The sequence below is a fragment of the Schistocerca gregaria genome, chromosome 4, assembly GCF_023897955.1.
Source record: "Schistocerca gregaria isolate iqSchGreg1 chromosome 4, iqSchGreg1.2, whole genome shotgun sequence".
NCBI classification, from domain to species: Eukaryota; Metazoa; Arthropoda; class Insecta; order Orthoptera; family Acrididae; genus Schistocerca; species Schistocerca gregaria.
Genome location: NC_064923.1, coordinates 317,651,737 through 317,676,689, shown reverse-complemented (window position 1 = coordinate 317,676,689; position 24,953 = coordinate 317,651,737). Strand labels below are relative to the sequence as shown.

The 24,953-nt window shown below is 43.5% G+C and overlaps 1 protein-coding gene and 1 pseudogene across 1 annotated transcript in view; one reads left to right on the top strand and one right to left on the bottom strand.

The window, feature by feature from the left end:
• Window positions 1-24,953, bottom strand: part of LOC126266996 (homeobox protein OTX1-like) — a 698,303-nt gene that overhangs the window by 193,682 nt on the left and 479,668 nt on the right. The gene's annotated exons all lie outside the window — the stretch shown is intronic.
• Window positions 8,668-8,785, top strand: LOC126268342 (5S ribosomal RNA; annotated as a pseudogene).

Below are 24,953 nucleotides of genomic sequence, written 5' to 3'. Positions count from 1 at the left end.
AGTAATATGCAGAAACGTGAAGACAAACTGTAAAGAAGATTGGTCGAATTTTAGCACACCAAACACGATGATGGCTTTGAAGTGGCGTGGTAAAAGAAGCGTAATATGTATGTTCACCACATATCACACAGCCGAAACGATATCTGTGAAAATGGACCGCAAGACTAATTTAGAATAATTTAACGCAAAATTTGTTGGGTTACGAGTCAAGTAAACAAATAGGAAAGGTTACTTAACTCAGCTAAATGTGTTTCCAAACAATCCAACTGTACAAAAAACTCTATGTGGGTGCCTTAGGTATTTTGCCGCCAGATTTCCATAGTATTTTCAAGGCTCATGCCAGAAAGAACACTTCGGTTCCAGAATTTCATCAGCTCATTGTGAGATTTTCGGAGAAATACCACCAAGGTAAAAAAATCATCAGGACACTGTCGATCAGACGAAACGCTAATGTGTCATCGAGAAAGACACTTTCCAAGCACTGCTGAATTTGGAATTAAACAAAAGCGACCTGTGACAAGGTGCATCGGATGTAGCAAGAATACAAAGCGAAAGGAATCATGTTACTGCTGCAAACACTGTGTTTTATATGCTGTATGTCGATACTTGTTTCGGAATGTATCATCCATAAAAAACTTTCTGAAATGTGTTTTGTTATCTGCTTTCAACAACGTCAACAATAAAGAATGTTTGAAGTGTACTTTATCTTATCAACGTCTTGTTGAGAGTTAATAATAAGAGTTTGCGAAGATAAACTTTTCAAGGCATCAAGTGCTGCAAAATCGCGGCCCAGATCGCGGCGGTAGCTTGTGCTCTCAGCAGAGAAAGCGTTCAGTCCTGTTGTGTTTCCGCGATTTGACTGTTGCGTCTTGTTTTCTTATGGCCTTGAGAAATCAACCGTCGTTAATCCAGTGCGAAGATTCACTGCAGGTCTGCCTGATCTTCCTATCTAAAGAACACCATAAGCAAAAACTGTAACAGAGGGTCAGTTGCTGGCGTCCGTCATTGCGTAAATACATACAGCGAAGAACATACAAGTTGTACCTTGATCTACGTCTACATACATATTCCACCAGCCACCGCAGCTTACCTTGTACCTCTACTGGACATGGCTTTTCCTGTACTACTTGCAAACAGAGCGAGGGTAAAAAGTACTTCTGAGCTTATTTCTCTTATCTTCTCGGTCTTTAAGCGAAATGTGCGTTGCCGATAGTCCGATCATTCTGCAGTCAGCTTCAAACATAGTGTTGCTTCAGAGAAAGTCACCTTTCCTCCAGAGATTTCCGTTTGAGTTCCTGAAGCATTTTCTTGATACTTGAATGTTTATCGAACGTACCGTAACAAATCTAGGAGTTCGCCTCCGAATTGCTTCGATGTCTTCCTGTAACCCGATCTGGTGCGCATTCCAAACACTCGAGCAGTACTCTAGAACAGGTCAGACTAGTGTTCTGTACTCTCCCTTCCAGAATAACCACACTTTCCTAAAATTATTCCAATAAACCGTAGTCGATCATCCGCCTTTCCTACTGCTCGTTCCATATCACATCGTTTTGTTATGTTACGTGTAGATATTTAAACAACTTGACTGTGTCAAGCGGCACACTAACATAGTAATGCTGTATTCGAACATTATGGGACTGTTTCTCCTATTCTTCCACTTTAAATTACATTGTCATACATTTAGAGGTAGCTGTCATTCCCCATTCAAACTAGAAATTTTGTCAAAGTTATCTTGCGTTCTCCTAGAGTCACTGAATTTCGATACCTTCCCGTTCATCATAGCCTCATCAACATAAACAACTGCAGACTGCAGATCGTTTATGTATGTAGCGAATGGTAGCGCCCTATCACTCTCCCTAGGACACTCATGAAGATACATTTGCTTCCAATGAACACTTGACGTTGAGGAGAAAATCAAACAATATATAAAGATTAACGTTTCAGACTGATCATCCACTTTACTGCCAGAAAAGTGACTATCCAGCGGCTCAGACCTTTGTTTCCATCAAAGCGAGTATGGGAGATGCATGTGATGTGTAAAATTTGGAAATTTCTGGTAATGTCTTATCGGACCGAACTGCCGAGGTCATCGGTCCCTCAGCTTACGCACTACCTAATCTAACTTAAACTAACGTCGCTAAGGACAAAACACACACACACACACACACACACACACACACACGCGCGCCAAGTTTATATTCCATTGACTCTGCTGGTGGGTAGCGATATCCAACTCTTGTCTGGTATTTGATGCTTGGAACTTAAACATTGGATTTCATTTTCCGTCTAACGTTTCGACTGATCGAGGTGTCGCAATTCTTAAGGCACTGAACAGCCGTTCGGGAGGTCGGCACTTTAAATCCCCTTTCGCCCAAGAACGTTTAGATTTCCCGCGGTTTTTCTAACACGAAAGGGTCAGATTAGTTCCACAACACTAGTAATCTGGACAGTATAGACTAATCAAGACAAAGACAACTTCCGGACGGTGCACTACCAATAGTGTTCAGTACCTAACAGTGGCGATTGTTAAAGTAAAAATGTTGAATGACTTAAAAGAATGTCCATTATACCCTGTGAATGAATTCTTTTCTTGTGATCGATCCATGGTTACCTTAGTTGCCACTCATTGCCGCGACACTAGCAACAATTCTGATATTATTCTTTTAATATTATTATTAGATCTATTCTATTATCGTATTATTATTGAAGATTAACTTAATTCTGACGCAATGAATCCAGTCCAAACAAGTCACTGTCAATGTCAATGACGGTAATAATAGAGGAAAATAACGAATCCGAGTTCCTTCCCTATTCCTTTCGAGCTGTGCCTAATGACCTCGTTGTCAACGTAATATTGAAGCCAACTCTCTCTTACTTCCTAACGCCGCACCCTTTGTTGCAAGCGACTGCACTAGGAAATTACGGAATGATAATTACTTTAATTCTCCGGGGTTATTGCCTACAACACGAATAAATGGTACATATGTTCGATTTGATTCTGATAAAGTATTAGGAATATTTTCTTTGCGTCACAGAAAAATCTTAGACGTCAAAGTCAAAAGCTTCCTACAGAACACATCGTCATCTGCTTCCCAGTAACACAACGTATAATCACTTGTTACCTGTTGTACCACGTTTGTTTTAAAAATTACGGAAAATCTCGTACTCCTTAGCGTATTAGTCTAGCAAGCATCTCGCCAATATGACGAATGGTGTCTGATCGCTAGGTACCTGGAAGTGTCCTCTGAAAATAGGTACTATACTCTTTTCATCTTAAGAACGTTCCTGGTGTCAACAAATACATGAGCGATGATTGGTGAGTGGTGGTACATCTGCATCTACAAGAATACGCCGAAAGTCACACTTAAGTGCCTGGCAGAGGGTTCATTGAACTACCTCACAATAAGTCTCTTATCATTGCAATCTCGAACAGCGCGCGGGAAAAACGAACACCTACATCTTCCCGTGCGAGCTCTGGTTTCCATTATTTTATTATGATGATCATTTCTCCCTATAAAGAACGGCGCCAGGAAAATATTTTCGCATTCGGAGGAGAAAGTTGGCGACTGAAATTTCGTGAGAAGATTCCGCCACAACGATAAACGCCCTTGTTTTAATGATGTCCACCCCATGTCTGTGACAGTCTTTCCCCTATTTCGTGATAATACAAAACGTGCTGCTCTTCTTCGAACTTTCTCCGTTTACTCCACTAATCCTATCTGGTAGGGAATCCAGACCGCGCAGCAGTACTTTTGTTACCGCCTGATATGACGTAACGCCACCAGGCGATATTCAACGTCTCAGTGGGCAGTGATCATTACGTTTTGGCTCATCTGTGTATTTGTCTGGAGTGTAGTCTTGTACGGCAGTGGAACGTCGACGATTGGTAATTCAGACAAGAAGAGAATACAAGCTTTTGAAATGTGATGCTTCACAGGTATGCTAAAGATTAGATGGGAAGGTCGTATAACAAACGAATTGTTACTGAGTGGGGAAAAAGAAATTGTTTTCCAGAACGTGCCGTATCGCTAGACCAGCAGCCGCGAAAACCACTTCATAGCAGTTACTTTGGTGCGGAGCGCGGCTGGGATCCCGAAACTCGTCGAAACCAGCATGTTGCCATGCATGGCCAATGTGAACTTCATCTGGTGGTTGGACTACGGAACCTGGGGCGGTGTATCCGCTCCACGCGGCTGGGCCGGGCTGGTCCGCCGTGTTGCAGCGCCCCCTGGCTGTCGGATTTGCGGGGCTGTGTCCCTTCCCCTCCCCTGCTATTGATGCCGACTCCCCCCACAGCACGCTCAATAACGGCGCGGCCGTGATAGCGCGCAGGGGTGCTTCCTTTTCAAAAAATCAAAAAAAAAAATCAACATTCACATTCGTCCTCCGCGCGAGAGGAGAGAGCACGCCGCTTTACGGCCACTCCGTATTGATGCCACGCTGTGTGCGCGCGAGCTGCCGCCGAACCGGCTGCATCTCTTCATCGGGATCTGCCCCCAACGAGAGGTAGTCGTAAAATTTCAGCTAGTATGTCAAAGGAAGCTGCGACCATGAAATGTGGTGTCGCTGTTACTCGCCCCCCCCCCCCTCTCTCTCTCTCTCTCTCTCTCTCTCTCTCTCTCTCTCTCTCTCTCTCTCTCTCTCTCCCCTCTCCCCCCTCTCTCTCCGTCCGAATAGACTTCAAAACTCAACGTTACCGACCGACCACCGGTTCATCCTCATTCATGGGCGTCACTGGATGCGGATATTGATGTACATGTGGTCAGCGCACCGCTCTCCCGGCCCTCGTCAGTTAACGTGACCGGAGCCGCTGCTTCTCGATCAAGTACCTCCTCAGTTAGCCTCACAAGAGTTGAGTCCAACCCGCCTGTCAACAGCGCTTGGATGACCCAGAAGGTCATCCATCCAAGTGGTAGCGAAACCTGACAGAGCTTACCTTCGATGCTCTGACGGGAACCGGTGTTACCATTGAGGCAAGGCCATTAGCTCCATACTTAAAGTTGTGACATTTTTCCCAATGGCAGGTGATTTGGTTGTGGACATATGGATTTCGGATGTTCGGGAAACGGTCTACCTCGAAAATCACATCGTCATCGTTCTGAGGAGATGGAATGAGAAGAGAGAGAAGCAGATGGGTAGATAGAAGTGGGAGGATTAGATGGACACAGAGAGAGGGGGAGGAGGGGATGAACAGACAGGTACTAAGCTGCAGGGGATGAGACAGATTACAGACATCTTTTTCTGCCCTCTCTTTCTTTGATCGTCTCCTCTTCCCCTTTCTCTTCCCATCTATCTTTGCCCCCATCCCTCTTTCCATATCCTTCTCCCTCTTCTCTCCTCTCTCTGTTGATCTAGAGAGAGAGGGAGGAGGAGATGTACAGAGAAAGTGGGAAAAGGAGATGGAGGTAAGTGGAATGGACAGAGAAAAAATTCAACAGAGAAAGGGGAGGGAGGAGGAGGAGGAGTGGAGGAGGAGGACAGTGAGAGGGGGTAATAAGATTGGTATAAATTAATGTCTATGCAACCCCAGGTTTTCAGTTAGTGAACTCAAATTGGAAGTCAGCAGCTATCTTGCACTCAATAATTAAAATTAATTTGCCATTTGTTTCGCTAACTGTTTCATCATTAAACTCTTCTTGTCGTTTAGTCAATAATGACGTTCAGTCAATAATGCACAACATCACCATATAAATTCGTACAGTACATAAAACAGCTGTAAAAATGACTTCAAAGAAACAGTAGTGTGTGGCTCTCGATGCAAAGAAACTGTTTATTAAGGCCGTAGAAAGTGAAGTGCAAAAGAAGGATGTTGCGACAACTTACGATCCACAAGATGGTTTAAATAATGATTTTTTCCGTGTTTCTTCGTGACAGAGAATTGGATTTAAAAGAAAAAAAATAATAATGAGGAAAAACACAACAAGAAAAAGTAACGATGTTGGTTACAGTAAATCTGGAAAGGTGTCAGAAAACAAAACCTCTTTTGATAGGTCAAGTTGCTAACCCTAGGTGTTTTAATGTTATCCGATCGTTTCCCGTCTCTCTCCGCTCCTATAAAAAGACGTGGATGGTAACAGAATTGTTGCTTGAGTGACCGCTGATCCTGGACAAACAATCTGAAAATAAAGGCACGGTTCACAATAATCCACCACCTCTACATAATGTAAAACATCATTTTTCGCCTGCTGACACCACATCGAAATTACAGCAGCTCGACCAGGGAATAAGTCGGATGTTTGAAACTTTGTATCGTAAAACAATTGCGTCGAAGGGTGTTGCGTAGCACTGAAAATGGTCAGAGGCCCAACATAACAGTTGCAGTAGCGATGACCATGCCTAATGTAGCGTGGAAGAGAGTTATCCCGACGAAGGTTTTAGCTGTTACAAGGAATACGAGTAAATGGAAATTCATGAAGGACCCACACTATGAACTACAGCAACAGGGTAACGGAGAAGTGGACTCGGATTTACACGATACCTCAGGCTTTCTTCCTAACTTCAAACATTTTAACGATGTGGAAGTCTGTGTCGTACTGTACGTTTTACGTTTTTTTTTTTTAAATTTGTATTTGTCTCCGTTTTAACTGTTAAATAAATAAATAATGAAACAGAAATAAGACATTTGAAAAGCAGACTTAAAAAAGTAATCGGTGCAATATAAATTACGTATGGTGAGAAGTAATGAGGAGATGTCTCAAAATATGCAGAAAATACCAGAAGTAATGGCAAAGCGATGGTTAATCTTCTTATGGCATTTCTACAGAATCAGTGAGAACAGGCTAATGAAAGAAACAGTCTTGAATTTTTAGAAAAAGAAATCAACAGTAACATGGACTACAGACGTAAGAATATAACTAGAAATATGCAACACAAAAGAACCGAAAAACAGAAAGGAAAATTTTAAAAATAAAGTACTAATTTTAGAAGGCTTTTAAGGCAGAAAAAATAAGAAATCGACAGCAACATGAACAAGACAGACAAAGACAAAATTAGGAGAATATGATGGAACACTGGAAAAACGGAAACAACAAAGTAGGAAGCGAACCTGTTACTTGAGTCACTTGGTCAAAATTAAGTAAGAAATAAAAATTAAAAAGCAGGTAATAAATCAGATTTCTTTTAATTTGAGCTGTAGCTCTTATATTCTGCTTTCTACAATTTTTTAATTTTGTTTTTGTAGGGAATACCATTATTTCAGTTATTTCTTGATTCTACCTTGATCAGTCAAACTTCCGTTAAATTGTACTCTCAAGCATTCGAACGTTTATTTTTTCTTTTTTACTTCTGGCAGTGAGAGATGGACTTGTAATGCGAAAACTGTTCAAAACCGAGGATCGCTCAGCGACTAATCGGATGATGCGTGTTGGGAATTACTAGCAGAGACAGAAGACAAACAAATTGACCACAGAACGAGCTAGAGCGGAATATGCAGCTACGACTACAATGAAAATAACATTAAGGTAGGAGCGATATGTAGCCAGACGAATGGATCACAGATGGACCCAGAAAGTTCTTCGTTAGATTCCAAAAAGAGCGATACGACACAAAAGGGGAGGTGGTTAGATGACATTATTAAACCAGTAGGTGCAACATGGATACTTTTACCAGAAGATATTTAGCCGTATAGGAGGCCGTAGATGTGAAATGGAGGATTATGATGGTGTATTGTCACCTCCTTATGTAGGTTTCATGTAACGAGATAATGCTCAGTACCAACGACTCGCGACAGTCAGGTTAATGTCCTGTCACTCTCTTGAGCGCCACCAGACATGTCTCCGGCCTGGAATGTCACTGACTGGAGTAGAATTCTTTTCAGTGATGAGTCCCGCTTCGATCCCGATGACTAGCGAAGACGTGTCTCAAGACGCCCTGGGCAGTGCTCGGATACCAACCTGACTGCTGCCCGCCGTACGGCTCTTCAGACAGGAGTGATGATCTTGGGTGCTATTTATTTTCATAGTAGGACCCCTTACAGCACAGCGTACGTCGACGATATTCTGCGTCCCATCTGCAAGCCAACCTGGGCTTACGTTTCAGAAAGATAATGCCCCCTCCCCCCTCCCCCAATCCGCACAGGGAGAGTTTCTACTGCATTGTCTTCGTGCAAGCCAAATCCTAACTTGGACAGCGAGGTCGCCTGATCTTCTCCAACTGAGAACGTTTGCAGCATTATTGGCAGGCCCTGCAACTACCTCGAAATTTCGACAATCTAACGCGGCAATTGGACACAATTTGGCACGACATCCTTCAGGAGGACAGCCAGCAACTGTGTCTATTATTTCCAAGTCGAAGAACCACTTTCATAGGAGTCAGAGGTTTATCAATGCGTTACTGACCTTTTCAGCTTGTGAAGCTCTTTCTCTTGAACAAATCACTCAATTTTTCTTAAATTGTAATAATATGTTTGTTGTATGTATGCATCACGTTTACCAATTTACGTCCTATTCCAATAATTCCTTCTTGGTGCGTTGTTTCTATTTTTTTTTTTTCGAGTTTATTTTTTTCCATGCGAGTGTCAGTTTTTGACGTGACACGTGTGTCGCAAAAGCTTGTTTCGAAATTGTTCAATTTAGACAAAGAGCAATGCCAGATGACAACAGTTACGTATTGCTGAAATTCGTGACGATCCAGGATTGCTAAAACAGGTTATAGTTTTTTTAGAAAATAGGCAACGGCCTTGCCGCAGTGGTTACACCGGTTCCCGTGAGATCACCGAAGTTAAGCGCGGTCGGGCGTGGTCGGCACTTGGATGGGTGACCATCTAGACCGCCATGCGCTGTTGCCATTTTTTGGGGTGCACTCAGCCTCATGATGCCAATTGAGGGGCTACTAGACCGAACAGTAGCGGCTTTGGTCAAGAATACCATCATTACGACCGGGAGAGCGGTGTGCTGACTCAAGGCCCCTCCTATCTGCATCCTCCTCTGAGGATGACACGGCGGTCGGATGGTCCCGATGGGCCACTTGTGGCCTGTAGACGGAGTGTGTTGTTTTTTGTTACAAAATAGGTCTACATGCATATAACGTAGAACTGATTGTAATACCCAGTCGTCGACTGGCAGCATTCTGAGGAGCCAACACCGAAATTAGTTGCTGAACTTCAATCGAATATGAACGTTTTTCTCACTGTATTCTTCTATTTAAACTGCGTATATGCCCTAAGCTGTTGCCACCAAGTTATAAATAAGGAGTGAATGAATTCTACTTTAAAATTCTAAGTCGTTTGCTTGAAGCAGTCTGAAGAAAACGGTGCAATATATGACGGATCAGTTCGTGGCAATTAGCTTATTAATATGCACTGCTTACGAGATTTTAGCCAAAACCCATCACCGTATTCGCTGGGCATGATTGCTTGGACACGCTGAGGGAACTAAGCCCTTAGCCGAAAAACGTTTCAGAAACCCACAACTTATTATGCCTCATGAAAAGTACTTTGGAGGGGATAAAACAAATATGGATGAAGAAGCTTAAATACTGAGCTCTTCTTTTAAGAAACCTCGTACATCAAACTCTGAGTATTTGTGGTCATACTGGTTCCGTACACACATTCGAGGATACCAAAATTGTCATTTAGCTACACAGGGTGTTCCGAAACTATTCAATAAAATTAATAAGGAAGGTGGAGAACATCAAAACAAAAATATTTCGATAAGGAACGTATGGTCTCTGAAGCCAGTTTGTAATGTAGGGAACAAATTCTTAGTAGTGCTGACATAAGCTGTTGTGTCGGTGTCGCTGACTGTAATGTGTACTGACATTCAAAAATGCCCTGAGGTCTGCCTGAAAACACACAGATTCATATGCAAGCATCACCGCCTTGTGACAACAACCTTGACTTTGTTGTAAACACACCGATTTAGTCGGAATCAATACCGGACTGTCACAACAACAGTGAACACTTAGCAGTTTACGTATGGCTGACATGCACCTGGTATGCGGGTCTGTGAATGGAAGTAGACGAGCTGTCGTAAGTGATTACCGACACCGCATTCTCAACCGACGGGTTCCACTAGACCTAACATGCGGACGTCTGCATCGCCTACTGCGTGAAACAGGCACTCTCCGTGCAAGTGCGGGTCAGACAGGTAGGAATCGAACAGTACGAACTATCGAAATGGAAGACGAGATCCTGGGACATGTTGAAGACACTCCATCTCCAAGTTCACGACATGTTGCTCACATCCTTGGCGTCAGACATAGCCTTGTGTGGAACGTGTTAACATGACCAGTATCTTCATTCTTTTCATTTTCAGCGCGTGGCAGAGCTACCACCTGAAGATTTCCCCCAAAGCGTGCAGTTCCCGCAGTGGTTTTTATAACAGATTGCCCAGCATCCCTTATTTCCGGTCAAGGTCTTGTACATATCATCGAGGCTTTGTTTAGTCGTGAAGGCTACTTGTCTCCACAATTCACATGTTTGGGCACATGTGTATCCACGAGGTATTAGTCGAGCACAGTATTATTGCGTCTTGGAGTGAGAGCGCTTCGGCTGGCTTATCGTGAGTTTTTATCGTGATATTTCAATAGGACATACTGAACCACTTGATATTATATGCACAATTCTCCTGGAAGCTTTCAGAGTGCAATCCATTTTCGTTAACCACAACTGTAGTTGTTTACTGTAACGTCACCGCATATTTCCGATAGCGGCAACGGGAGGCCAAGTACAATAACGTCGTGGTCGAGTAATACTTGTGCTCACCAACTGTGATTCGATGTAAACGTGTGGGCGGCATCCTCGATGATAGGTTGACTGGACCATACATTTCTCCATTCGACTTCAACTGATGGAGATATCGTACCTTCGTGGAACAAATGTTGTCACAACTTCTGGAGGATATATCTCTAAAAGTTAGACAAAATATGTGCTTCCGCATAATGGGGCACTGAACACATTTCAGCATTGCTGAGAGGAATCATCTGACAGCTGTTGTAGCAGCCTTTGGATTCAGAAGTGAGGAACAGAGGCGGTTCATGAAAAAAGAATTCAGACATTAACTTATTATACACAAATAGTAGATGTAATACACAACTCTGTTGCCTTATTTCCAGTGTGCGTTGCTAATAGTAGATTTGAAGGTAGAAATATATACAGATACAAAAGATTTATAAATCAATCAATCTTCAATACAATGTCCATTCAGAAGACGTCGAGCCCTCTCCGCTGTGAAAGTCTGTAATTACCTGGCAAACATGCAAAACGATTCCAGTGCATGAACGTTCGAACCAAGTACACCCGCTGCTGGAGCTCCGGACAGGGGATGCTTGGATCTCACTGGCAACGGCGTAATCGTTCGTGCCAGAGACCTTGTGTTGCGGTGACGCTTGCAGGAAACGCGGTGGCATAACTGGCTGCATGGGTAATTGAAAGTGCGTCTAACTGGACAGTGGCCGATACCGCAAACAACTACCTTCGGGAATCGTTGGATCGGCCGAGCTGATCCCGTGACCTGGCCGCCCAGTTCACCTGACCCCACGTGTCTGGATTTCTTCCTCTGAGGGCATATGAAGTCGCTGGTGTACGAAATAGTTGTGGACACGCAAGGAAACCTCGTCACTAGAATTGTCACCGTTGCTGGCACCATTGCGGACATGCCAGGAATCTTCGAATGGACACGACAATCAATGGCCTGACCCTGTACTGCGTGCATACAGAACTCATGGTTGCCCATTCCAGCAGTTCCTGTGAATATCACTGCTGTAATAAGCTTGCTAAACTACCTTCTGTCAAAATCGTCTCTAGCATCAGACACTGTCGCCAGGGACCATATGTATTACAACTAAATATATTTGTTTTGATGTTCTCTACCACTTGTTTTAATTTGAAGGAATTGTTTCGGAACGCTCTGTATAATTATCCATGCTCAATGGCAGACAGGTGCGAATTTCATCGAACTGGTTGAAAACAGTTATTACTTACCAGCAGGCGTCAGGTACATACATATTACTTAATGCAAGCGTACACTCATAAAATACGCTGGTCAAAAAACATTGTGATCAATGCCCACCGCGAGGCTACACGCCGCCTGGTAACTTGGAGGACATATGATGGCCTAAGGAAAGTATACAGGGTGTGACAAAATATATGGCCAAACTTTAAGGAAACATTTCTCACGTGTAGAGGAATGAGATGTGTTATATGGACATTGGTCCAGAAACGCTTTATTTCCGTGTTAGAGCTCATTTTCTACTTCTCTTAATAATGGCAATAACCATAGGAAATACACAGAAACAGAATGTCCAACATTACATAAAACTTTTCTTACTTGAAATGTTCAAAATACCTTCTTGGTTATGTTTGGTTAGAATACACAGTAAGTTGGAACTCTTAGGCCCAGCGCCGGTGGTTGTTGTACCAATTGAACGAAGGTAACGTTGACATGTCACTAATTTCATTGCTTGTTCACATGGTTCAAATGGCTCTGAGCACTATGGGACTTAACATCTGAGGTCATCAGTCCCTTAGAACTTAGAACTACTTAAACCTAACTAACCCAAAGACATCACACACATCCATTCCCAAGGCAGCATTCGAGCCTGCGACCGTAGCCGTCGCGCGGTTCCATACAAAAATAAGTTATTTCTCGTAATAAAGGTTGTGTTGGCAGTCTGATCCATACCATAAACCGCGGTGTAGGTTAAGTTTGAAAGTAATAATTTGATTGTGAGATGGTGTAACCAACAAATGTGATATTATTTCACTAATCTGTGGTATTTAGAAGTCACTCAATAATGACAAATTATGTACATCTCACATCCCTATACGTTGTTATGTTATTTTACATGCTGTAAGGTTGAATCAGATAGTAGAGGAACCTATTTTTGTTTTCTTTCAAAAGGCTTATTTCATTTTCTTGTTACGGTCAAGCATTGGCCGCTAGCTTCAGCTGCCTTTAATTTTCTCGTCCCATGCTCCTGGCAGCAGCATGTCAGCGCCGAGGTGGGCAATCTTGATCACCCGCCTCCGTCGTGTGCTGGTGAGGTAACGCCGCTGAGGTGAAGCCGACCAAGCCACGCTTCGGAACTTTCCATACCGCCCCCGCGGTTTTCTCGGCTCCTGGCCAATCAGGGTGAAGGAAATCGCGTGGCCGTGTTGGAGGTACCCTGCCACCCGTCGGCCAAAACGCTCTCTCTGCCGCGCGCCCTGTAGCTGTGAACATCATCTCCTCTTCCCGGTGGCGCGGCGCCTAGGACTTTCTTTCTGTATCTGACACGCCATTCGGACTTGTCTGAATGGTAGCCACCACTTTTCTTTAACACCGCCCACCACTACGTTTTGGCTCACCCTCGCCTCCCCAGGCCTGACTCATGTTGCCCATTTGAATTCGCATCTCTTGGTTTTTCTGCAAATAAATGGCCCCATTTCAAAAAAGGTGTCAGAATAATTTCTTTCGACACCTTCTCCCAGCGCCTTAGCCGCTCCTAACAGAGCCGTTCCTGCACAATGCCATATACACTCTAAGGGGGAAAAAACGAAGGATTTATCCGGATAAAACAGAAATCGGCAGATGTGATGTACATGTACAACCAAACAACTCAGTACAATTAGACGATTTTAGATAATTTACTCAAGAGAAATAGCTTTACAAACTGAGCATGTCGATAATGCGTTTGTCCACCTCTGGCCCTTATGCAAGCAGTTATTTGGCTTGTCATTGATTTATAGAGTTGTTGGATGGTTCAAATGGCTCTGAGCACTATGGGACTTAACGTCTATGGTCATCAGTCCCCTATAACTCAGAACTACTTAAACCTAACTAACCTAAGGACATCACACAACACCCAGTCATCACAAGAGTTGTTGGATTTCCTCCTGATGAATATTGTGCCAAATTCTGTCTAATTTGCACGTTACCTCGTCAAAGTTGCAGATGGCTGAAGGGCCCTACCCACAATGCTCCGAACGTTCTCAACTGGAAAGAGATCCAGCAACTTTGCTGGCCAATGTAGGGTCTGACATGCATGAAGACAAGTAGTAGAAACTTTTTAGCTGAAACGTAAGCCCATGGCTTGCCATGAAGTGCAACAAAACACTATCGACGTACTGCTGTGCTATAATAGTGCCACGGATGACAACAAAAGCGGTTTTTCTGTGAAAAGGAATGGCACCTCAACCATCACTCCTGATTGTCTAGCCGTATGGCGGACGACAGACGGATTGGCATCCCACCGCTGCCCAGGTCACCTCCTGGCACGTCTTCAGCCTGGCATCTCATTGACTGGAAAGGAATTGTATTCGGCGATGCACCCCACTTCGAATGCAGTCCCCATGACCACTGCGACATTCGCATGAAAAGTTCAATGACGTAATGGAAGGTACCAACAGAGATTTGGGGCTATGTCGACTCGAGTGCTGTGTCCAGCTGCGCTAGGTTCATCGGGTGAGGATTCATGGCATAAATAACCTGATCGGGGTGATCCTACAACTCTCAACTGTGTTTAAATCTGGAGAGTCTGGTGGCCAGTGGAGTACGGTACACTCATCCTGATGCTCTCCTATTCACGCATGTTCACAGCGAGCTGTGTGGTACATTGCATTGTCTTGCTGGTAGATTCCATCTTGCTGGGGAAAAGCAAACTGCATGTACGGGTGTACATGGTCCCCAAGGATAGATACATGTACTGATCCACTGTGCCTTCCAGAACGACGAGATTACCCAGAGAATGCCACGAAAACATTCTCCAGACCATAATTATCCCTTCTCCAACCTGAACTCTTCCAAAGATTGTTTCAGGGTGCTTGCTTTCAGACCTTTCATGTCCTACACGTCAACGTCCAAATGTCTGATGGAGCATAAAATGTGATTTAACTGAAAAGGCCACCTGTCGCCACTCAGAAGACGTCAAGTTGCGGAACTGGGTTTCAAATTCCAGTCTTCGTCGTCGATGACCATCTGTCAGCATGGGTGGATGAACCAGGCGTCTCCTGCGGAAGCCCATATGCAGCAATGTTTGCTTAACGGTCGTTGGGGAGACTTTGTTGGTAGCCCCCTGGTTCATCTGGGCGGTCAGCTGCTCAACAGTTGCGCTCGTTCACATCACTGCATCTGTCGTTCACTCCTGTTGGTGACGGTTTTGAATAACGCCATTTTGCCGTACAAAGTGTAGTTAAATCACGGCGACAAGTAAGTTGACAGACTTAGCCGTTTCGAAAACGCTTCCACCCTTGCCCCGAAAGCCAATGGTCATGCCTATCTGGAAGTCAGTTTCTGCATTGCGACAACTACTGCACTTTTTCCGCATCCCACTCACACGCTTTATACATCTCCCACTGCTAGTGCACCTGCCGTCTGTTAGCGGTTATTGCCACATGGCATCGGACATTGGCGGTGGTCACATTAATGTGAATAGACCGTGTATTTCAGTAGAGAAATGAGAGGGCGGTTGCGCAATCCAACTAGTTTGTAGCCACATGAAGCATTACTAAACCACATTCAGTTGCTGTACCCTCAATGTATTTAGCCGCTTACACAATCACAGTAGGCTATACAGTATCAGTATGCATGTTATCTTACAGGATTTTTGTTACTTGGGAATACTTTTTTAATAAGAACAATAAGATGGATAGCACAAATGGTCACGGATTTGTTTGACAAGTGGGAGAATACCACAGCGATGCTAAAGAAATAAACTGCCAGTCACTTGAAGGTAGACGTAAACTATTCCGAGAAAGAACATTCCGGACAATTCGAGCGAATGATTTGGCCATCCAGATCGCCCGACACGAATGCCGTAGAAAATTTAGGGGACATAAATGAGAGGTCATTTCGTGCACAAAATCTTGCATCGGCAACACTTTCGTTATTGTGGACGGCTATGGTGGTAGCATGGTTCAGTACATCTAGAAGAGAAAATTCATGGGATTGCGATACGCACGTATACAGATGACGATAATATCATATATGTAAGATATAAAACAGCATTGAATTGACGGAACTGCTATTTTTATTCAGGTGATTCTTGTGCAAAGATCTCCGACTTGATTATGGCCGCACGAAGGGAATTAACAGACGATGAACGCGGTATGCTAGTTGAACATTCCATTTCGGGGATCGTTAGGAAATTCAATATTCCGAGATGCAAAGTGTCAAGAGCCTGCCGAAAATACCAAAATTCATGCAGTGTCTCTCACCACGGAGTCAGCATAGTTGAATATTTCTACAGGGGACTTCCAACGACTTGTTGGGTCCATACCACGTCGAGTTACTGCACTACGTCGGACAAAAGGAGGACCGACACGACATGACTTTCGCCATGTAAGTGTATAACGCGTCGGGTGAAAACGAACCTATGTAAGCATATCAGCTGTCCATTTTCTTGCTTGTTCGAATGTATTTGCCTTCAGATGAGATGCACAAACAAGTGCGCCATACAGTTTATTCCTGTAACAACTTCATTACACCGAAGTTTCGGATCTTAGTTCAGTTATCTCAGGGTTTGCATATTTATACTGATTTCGTTCAAGATTCACACTGTCTTCCACAAGACTGAGCTATGATATTAATGTGGCTCATATAATAAGATTGTTCCCCGGGCAGTTCTCAACAGAAACAACAAATCTACAGTTACGTTACACTTGATTTTCAATAGAATTGTCACGTTTCTAACTTTCTTATACATCCATACTCTACAGACCACTGTGAAGTGCATGTCAGAGAGTACTTCCCGTTGTTCTAGTTATTCCCATTCCATCCATGTATGGAACGCGGTAAGAAAAACTGTTAAATGTATCTGTGCGCGCTGTAAGTACTCTAATTTGTCCTCACGACCCCTACGGGAGGGAAACGTAGGGGTTGTAGTATATTCCTAGAGTCGTCATTTGAAGCTGAATCTTGAAACTTTGTTAGTAGAATTTCTAGGGATAGCTTACGCCTACCTTCAAGCGGTTGGCACTTTAGTTTCTCTGTGACATTCTCCCACGATCAAACAACCCTGAGACCAATTGTGATGCCCATCTCTGTATATGTTCAGTACCCGCCGCTAGTCCACTTCGGTATGTGTACCACATACATGAGCGGCAGTCTAGAATGGATCGTGCAAGTGATTCGTAAGCAATCTCCGTTGTAGACTTATTGTATTTCCCTAGCATTCTACCGGTATAACGAATTCTGTTACCTGCTTCACCTACGAATGAACATATGTGAGCTGCTTTCATATCCCTACAAACTGTTATCTTCACGTTTGTGTATGAATTGATTATACTGTAGCCACAGTATACTACGTTCTTTCTTCTTGTTGTGAAGTGTAAAATTTTACAATTCTCAACACTTAATTCAAGTTTCTAATCTTTGCACAACTTTGAAATCTTATGAAGATCTCAATAAATATTTGTGCAGCTTTTCTTAGAGAGACGTTCTTTATAGGTAACTGCGTTGTCTGGCAAAAATCTGAGGTTATTATAATACTAATATTGTCTGCAAGGTCATGAGTATGCAACATAAACAGCAAGGGTTCCAAAACACTTCGCTAGGTCCCATCCGAAATTAGTTCCGTAGCTGTTGATGACTCTCTCTCGCTCTCTCTCTCTCTCTCTCTCTCTCTCTCTCTCTCTCTCTCATAGATATCAATCTCCATTCTCTCTAACAAATGTCTTCAATACAGTCACAATTTTCGCTTGATATGTCATACAATCGTACTTTTGATAAAAATCTTAGGTGTGGTACTGGGTCAAATGCGTTTCAGAATTCGAGAAACACAGCACATATCTGATTGCCTTGATCCATGGCTTTCAAAGTGTCATGCGAGAAAAGTGAAAGTTGGGGCTCACATGATCATTATTTTCGGGATCCAGGCTGGTTGGCACGGTGGAGGTCATTCTGTTGAAAACACCTCATTTCGATTGAGCTCAGAATACGTTCTACAACAAATTGACGTCAAGCATATTGAACGATGGTTTTGTGAATCACTTCTGCAACCCTTATAGTCTTCTTGTACACGCGTGTGAATTGCCCTTTCTTCCATCTTCTGGAACGGTCTTTTATTCGAGGGACCTGTGATGCATTATGGTTGAAAGAGAGGCTATTTCAGCCGCAAATTCGATATAGAATAGGGATCCATTCCGGCCCTGGAGCTTTGTTATATTTTAGCGATTTCATTTGTTTCTAAACACCATAGACGCTAATTTCTGTATCATTCATCTTTACAGTGGTGCGAGAATTAAATTGCGGCCATACTCCTAGATTTTCGTTTGTAAAAGACCATTTGAAAACGGTTTCGTAAGTTGTAATCCATATCTCCAATACACTGTACTTAGAAAACGATATTCTGGAGACCAACCAAAGCTGCTATTTTTTACCAATAATATGTTATTCTGTAACATGTTTCATCATGTTCTGACAGCAAATCTATAAATAGTTGCAGAATAATATATTATTATAAATAGCAACTTCAGTGATTCAGCATGATGTCATTTGTTGATCCTGGTGTGAGCTTTATGAATGAATGAGAAGTTGTACATCAGACAGATTAACTAAGAAGATTCTGCAGAACAGAAGAATATTATAGTTATTTATGATCGTGGCAAACACCCCAAAAACAACCATCGTTGTCATGATGTTGGTCATTTGCGCTGGTAGACTATTTTTAGTGAAAGATGTGCTATTCACTGTAACGCTGTTTTTCTGTACGTTCAAAATCTTTTATGTTTACGACGCAGATGAAACCGCAAAAGAAGAAAAATGTTGTAACACTGTTTCGAAATGCAAATTGCTCCAAACGAAGAGGTACTTTTAGGAATATTAGATAGCATTCGCACTTCTGTTGTGATACATTTTATTGGAGGTCAAAAGTTTCTTGCTGCTTAATTTTACCAATTTGTTTTTCGAGATAATACGTCTACATCTACAAGGATACTCTGCAATTCACATTAAAGTGCCTGGCAGACGATTTATCGACCCATCTTCACAATTCTCTACTGTTCCAATCTCGTATAGCGCGCAAAAGGAACGGACACCTGTTTATTTCCGTACGAGCTCTGATTTCCCTTATTTTTTCATGGTGATCGTTTCTCCCTATACAGGTTGGCGTCAAGAAAATATTTTCGCATTTGGAGTAGAAAGTTGGTGATAGGAATTTCTTGAGAATATTCCGCTGCAACGAAAAACGGCTTTGTTTTAATGACGTCCATCTCAAATCCTTTATTATTTCAGTGACACTCTCTCCCCTATTTCGCCATAACGCAAAACGTGCTGCCCTTCTTTGAACTTTTTCGATGTACCTGGTCAATCCTCTCTGGTAAGGATACCACACCGCGTAGCAGTATCCTAAAAGAGGACGGGCAAGCATAGTGTACGCATTCTCCTTAGTTGATCTGTTACATTTTCTACGTGTCCTGCCAATAAAGCGCAGCCTTTGGTTAGCCTTCCTCTCAACATTATCTATGTGTTCCCTACAATTTAAGTAGTTCATAACTGTTATTCCTAGGTATTTAGTTGAATTTACAACCTTTAGATTTGAATGATTTATCGTGTAACCGAAGTTTAACGGATTTCTTTTAGCACTCATGTGGATGACCTCACACTTTTCGTTATTTAGAATCAACTGCCAATTTTTGTATCATTCAGATATCTTTTCTAAATAGTTCTGCAATTTTTTTATCTTCTGATGAATTTATTAGTCGATAAACGACAGCGTCATCTGCTAACAACCGAAGACGGCTGCTCAGATTGTCTCCCAAATCGTTTATATAGACACGGAACAGCAAAGAGCCTCTAACACTACCTTGGGGAACGCCAGAAATCACTTCTGTTTTACTCGATGACTTTCTATGAATTACTACGGACTGTGACCTCTCTGACAGGAAATCACAGATCCAATCACATAACTGAGACGATATATAAGCACGCAATTTCACCACAAGCCGCATGTGTGGTACGGTGTCAAAAGCCTTCCGTAAATCCATAAATACGGAATCGATGTGAAATCTCTTGTCAATAGCACTCAACACTTCATGTGAATAAAGAGCTAGTTCTGTTTCACAGGAATGATGTTTTCTAAATCCATGTTGACTGTGTGTCAATAGACCGTTTTCTTCGTGGTAATTCGTAATGTTTGAACACAATACATGTTCCAAAATCCTGGTGCATATCGACGTTAGCGATACGGGTGTGTAATTTAGTGGATTACTCCTACTACCTTTCTTGAATATTGGTGTGACCTGTGCAACTTTCCAGTATTTGAGTACGGATCTTTCGTCCAGCGAACGGTTGTATAGGATGGTTAGTTATGGAGCTGTTGTATCAGCATACTCTGAAAGGAACCTAATTGGTGGACAGTCTGGACCAGAAGACTTGCTTTTATCAAGTGATTTAATTTGATTCACTACTCCGAGGATATTTACCTCTACGTTCCTCAAGTTGGCAGCTGTTCTTGATTCGTATTCTGGAATATTTACTTCGTCTTCCTTTGTGAAGGCATTACGGAAGGCTGTGTTTAGTAACCCTGCTTTGGCAGCACTGTCTTCGGTGGTATCTCCATTACTACCTTGCACAGAAGGCATTGGTTGTTTCTTGACGCTATCATACTTCACATACGATCAGAATCTTTTTGGATTTTCTTCCCGGTTTCGAGACAAAGTTTCGTTGTGGGAACTATTATAAGCATCTCGCATTGAGGTTCACGCTGAATTTCGAGCTAACGAAAAAGATCGCCAATCTTGGGGATTTTGCGTCTGTTTAAATTTGGCGTGTATGTTTCGTTGTTTCTGTAACAGTGTTTTGACCTGTTTTGTGTACCAAGGAGGATCAGCTCCGCCATTTGTTATTTTATGTGTCCAAAATCTCTCAATTGCTTTCGGTACTATTTCTTTCAATCTAAGCAACATTCAGTCTACACTTATATTGTTAATTTGGTAGCAGTGGCAATTGTCAAGCGAACTTTTATCAGATTTTGGAGTAGTGAATAGTTGTTTTTTTTTTTTTTGAGGGTTTGGGTAATACGGCATCGAACAGGGTTACAGAGAGCCCGATAATGTGAGGCTGATACTTAACACCCTACGATGCTGTTTCAGAATGTTGTCTTTTAATTTACTGTTGCTTACTTCCATCAGTTTTCAATTTTTTGTGTGTTAGACACCAGCAAGGAGTCAGTTTAGCTCACAGAACACTACTTATCCTGACAACATACCCATCACTGCTGAAACCTCTTGACAATAAACATTCTGTGGTATCTCCGATTCACACCAGAGAGAACAAAACAACTTGTAGCATAATTTGAATACAATTTCACGCGTCGTAACCCATTCCGCGTGAGGCGCGTATTTCAAGACGGCAGGACGGCCAGTCTGGCCAGAGAGGCAGTTCCGTATCCTGGCAGCGCGGCGTGCGTGTAAAGCCCTGACTTAGGCAATCTAGTTTATGGACGTGGAAATCAACTGAACGACTCGCACAGCGTAATGGCAACATTTATAAATACTATACTCGTATTATCATCACATTCTTCGCAGAATTGCTCTGCTGCATACCGTCGCTTCCAACTCGTGGAGTTCTTTATTCCATTTCACAACTTAATATTTGTATTTTATGCAGTCAGACCACATGAAAAATCAACTGATATCGATAAGAACACCATTCAAAAAGTGGTTCAATGGGACTTAACATCTGAGGTCATCAGTAACCTAGACTTAGAACTACTTAAACCAAACTAACCTAAGGACATCACACAAATCCATGCCCGAGCTGGCAGAAGTACACCATTCAACGATAAGTGGAACAATTTTAATTTATTTTCGGGGTACTAAAACAGTAATCCATTGTCCAAGACTGCTGAAATCTTCTGTATAAGCCCTAATTTCTCCAGTTTCCTCGTGTAGTCACCGCCCGAAATCTACACTCATGCTCATAAATTAAGGATAATAGCAGAATGTGATGCCACACAGCGTGGCACTACACACAACGTGGCACTACACACAAATGGTGCTAATAGCATAGGCACATAGGGAACAAACACGACACAGATCTGTAAGTCCACGGTATTGGTGATAAATTCAGAAAACTGTCCCGAACACTGTTTCCTGCGTATGTACCCCGACATCAATATGGGATATGATCACCATGCACACGTACACAGGCCGCAGAACGGGTTGGTGCACTCTGGATCAGGTGGTCGAGCAGCTGCTGGGGTATAGCCTCCCATTCTTGCACCAATGCCTGTCGGAGTTCCTGAAGTGTCCTAGCGGGTTTTAAGACGTGCAGCGATACGTCGACCGAGAGCATCCCAGACATGCTCGATGGGGCTTAGGTCTGGAGAGCAGGCAGGGTACTCCATTCGCCTGGTATCTTCTGTTTGAAGGTACTCCTCCACGATGGCAGCTCGGTGGGGCCGTGCGTTATAATCCATCTGGAGGAATGTGGGACCCACCGCACCCCTCAAAAGGCGGACATACTGGTGCAAAATGACGTCCCGATACACCTGACCTGTTACAGTTCCTCTGTCAAACACATGCAGGGGTGTACGTGCACCAATCATAATACCACCCGACACCATCAAACCATGACCTCCATACAGGTCCCTCTCAAGGACATTAAGGGGTTGGTATCAGGTTCCTGGTTCACGCCAGATGAAAACCTGGCGAAAATCACTGTTCAGACTATACCTGGACTCGTCCGTGAACATAACCTGGGACCACTGTTCCAGAGACCATGTACTGTGTTCTTGACACCAGGCTTTACGGGCTCTCCTGTGACCCAGGATCAATGGAATGCACCTTGCAAGTCTCCGGACGAATAAACCACCCCTTTTCAGTCGTCTGTAGACTGCGTGTCTGGAGACAACTGTTCCAGTGGCTGTGGTAAGGTTCCGATCAAGGCTACCTGCAGTACTCCGTGGCCGTCTGCGGGCACTGATGGTGAGATATCTGGCTTCTTGTGGTGTTGCACACTGTGGACGTCCCGTACTGTAGCGCCTGGACACGTTTCCGGTCTGTTGAAATCGTTGCCATAATCTTGAGATCACACTTCGTGGCACACGGACCTTCTAAGTTTGACCAGCTTCCAGTCGCCTTAGTATTCTACTCCTCGTAACGTCATCAATAAGGTTCTTGGAGCCATTTTCAACATACAGTCACCATTAGTACGTCTGAAAACGTCTGCGCACTTACTCGCTGCACCGTACTCTGACATGCACCAACACACCTCTGCGTATGCGTCCTGCTGCCAGCGCCACGTGCGACTACCGCAAGTCAAATGCACCGCATAGTCATAACCCGAGGTGATTTAAACCCGCAAACCGCCCAAAAGAGCGTTGTTTCACCATGTATCAGCAATACCCTTAATTTATGAGCATGAGTGTATAACGGAAGAGGCAATATGTTTCTCGCCTCAGTATGCAACGTGAACTACCACAAATTTGTAAGAAAATCTGCAAAGCACAACGTCTTTCTTATAATTTATCCCGCTGACTGGGATACATCCAGCAAATAACTGAGGACGTAGATTGCAGTTGGTACTCTGAGATGAATGTGTTGGCACAGGAGAGATATTCGTGGCGTGCCGCATCAAACGAGTCAGAAGAATGATGGCTCAAAATAAATAAATAAATCCCAGTGCAATTAGATGAGCAGCTACCTGACTCTCTCACACAGACTGTCCAACTTTGTCTGCTAGTGCCAGGCTGCCTGGTACGTTACAACCCTGAGCAAAATAGTCTAGAATCGTGCAGTTCTTCTTTCTTTTTTGTACACACTGCCCGTTAAAAAAAAAGCAAAGTATCCAGAAGACATGGTCGGATGTTGAAGTAGCTTCGTACACGTAGTTAGCATCAGCGCTTATTTAAATGATTAGAGCTGCAATTATATTCGTGACAGGTGGAACGCTCCACCAGACTGCACTATTTTTGTTCGTGTTGAGTGTTGCTACCAGGCCTGGCACGATATGTAATGGGCTTGAGCAGCATTGAATGGTCATTGTGAAGGACACGAAGATGCCGCTTATTCGCGTGAGACAGAATTGTCAGACCCTAACAAGTGTTTCATAGCAGTCTCATCGTGGGTCTCCATTTGGTCTGTTGGTCGAAACTAGTTTTTTGATTCCTTCAGATTGACGGTGACCCGATGCTGGACTGCTTGGGAACTTCAGGGCAGGCATAATCGTCGTCAAGGTTCTGGTCCACTTAATCACCAGAAAATTGCGCAGGCCACAGAAGCGAATCCTGATCTGCTCATTCTGTTGCACTACATCGGCATTGACTGGTCGCGTTCAACCAGACAATTTCGTAGTTCTATGGTTTACCGATATTTTGGCCATCGGCACGCCCTTACAGTTCGTGAAGGTGTAATTTTGCCTTGCACCAAAGTCACTGAGGCTTCGTTCGCACCTAGCAGCTGGCACGACGTCATTGCATTTGACACGGTTTGGATGCACAAACTGAACAGCTGACTTCTCAGTGCCAAATCTGAGATGAACATCAGTCAGCCCCATCTCAGCAGGTCTTCGAATGGCCCCAACCTCAACCACTTTGGCAACGTTTCCACTTGGATTTTGCGGGTTCTTACTGGAAACAAGTTGCCTCACTGTCACGCTTCCGCGGTTTCCTTTTTGTGAGTCCTGTGCACTTTACTACAGCTCGTTCCGTAATCTAGGTCTTGTCGTCGATCTTTTGCCTCAAGTGATTGTGACGGCCAACGGACCTCAATTTATTGCCGCTGAGTTTGAACAATTTTGCACAGCTTCGGCCATCAACCACATCATAAGAGCGCCATTCCACCGGCAATCCAACGGTGAAGCTGAACGCTCTGTACGAGTATTTAAGCAACAGATGACAAACTTCGTGGCCCCCACACACAGGATCAAGCTTTGTTGCTATTGTTGTCTTCCTATAGATCCCAGCCACGCGCCTGACCATCGCCGGCGGAGTTGTTACACGGTTGGCGCCATCGCACCCTTGCTTCAGTTGATACACCCAACACAGCAGGAGGTGCCCACTCCGTCCAGGCAGGCAAAGTATCACTCTAAGATTCA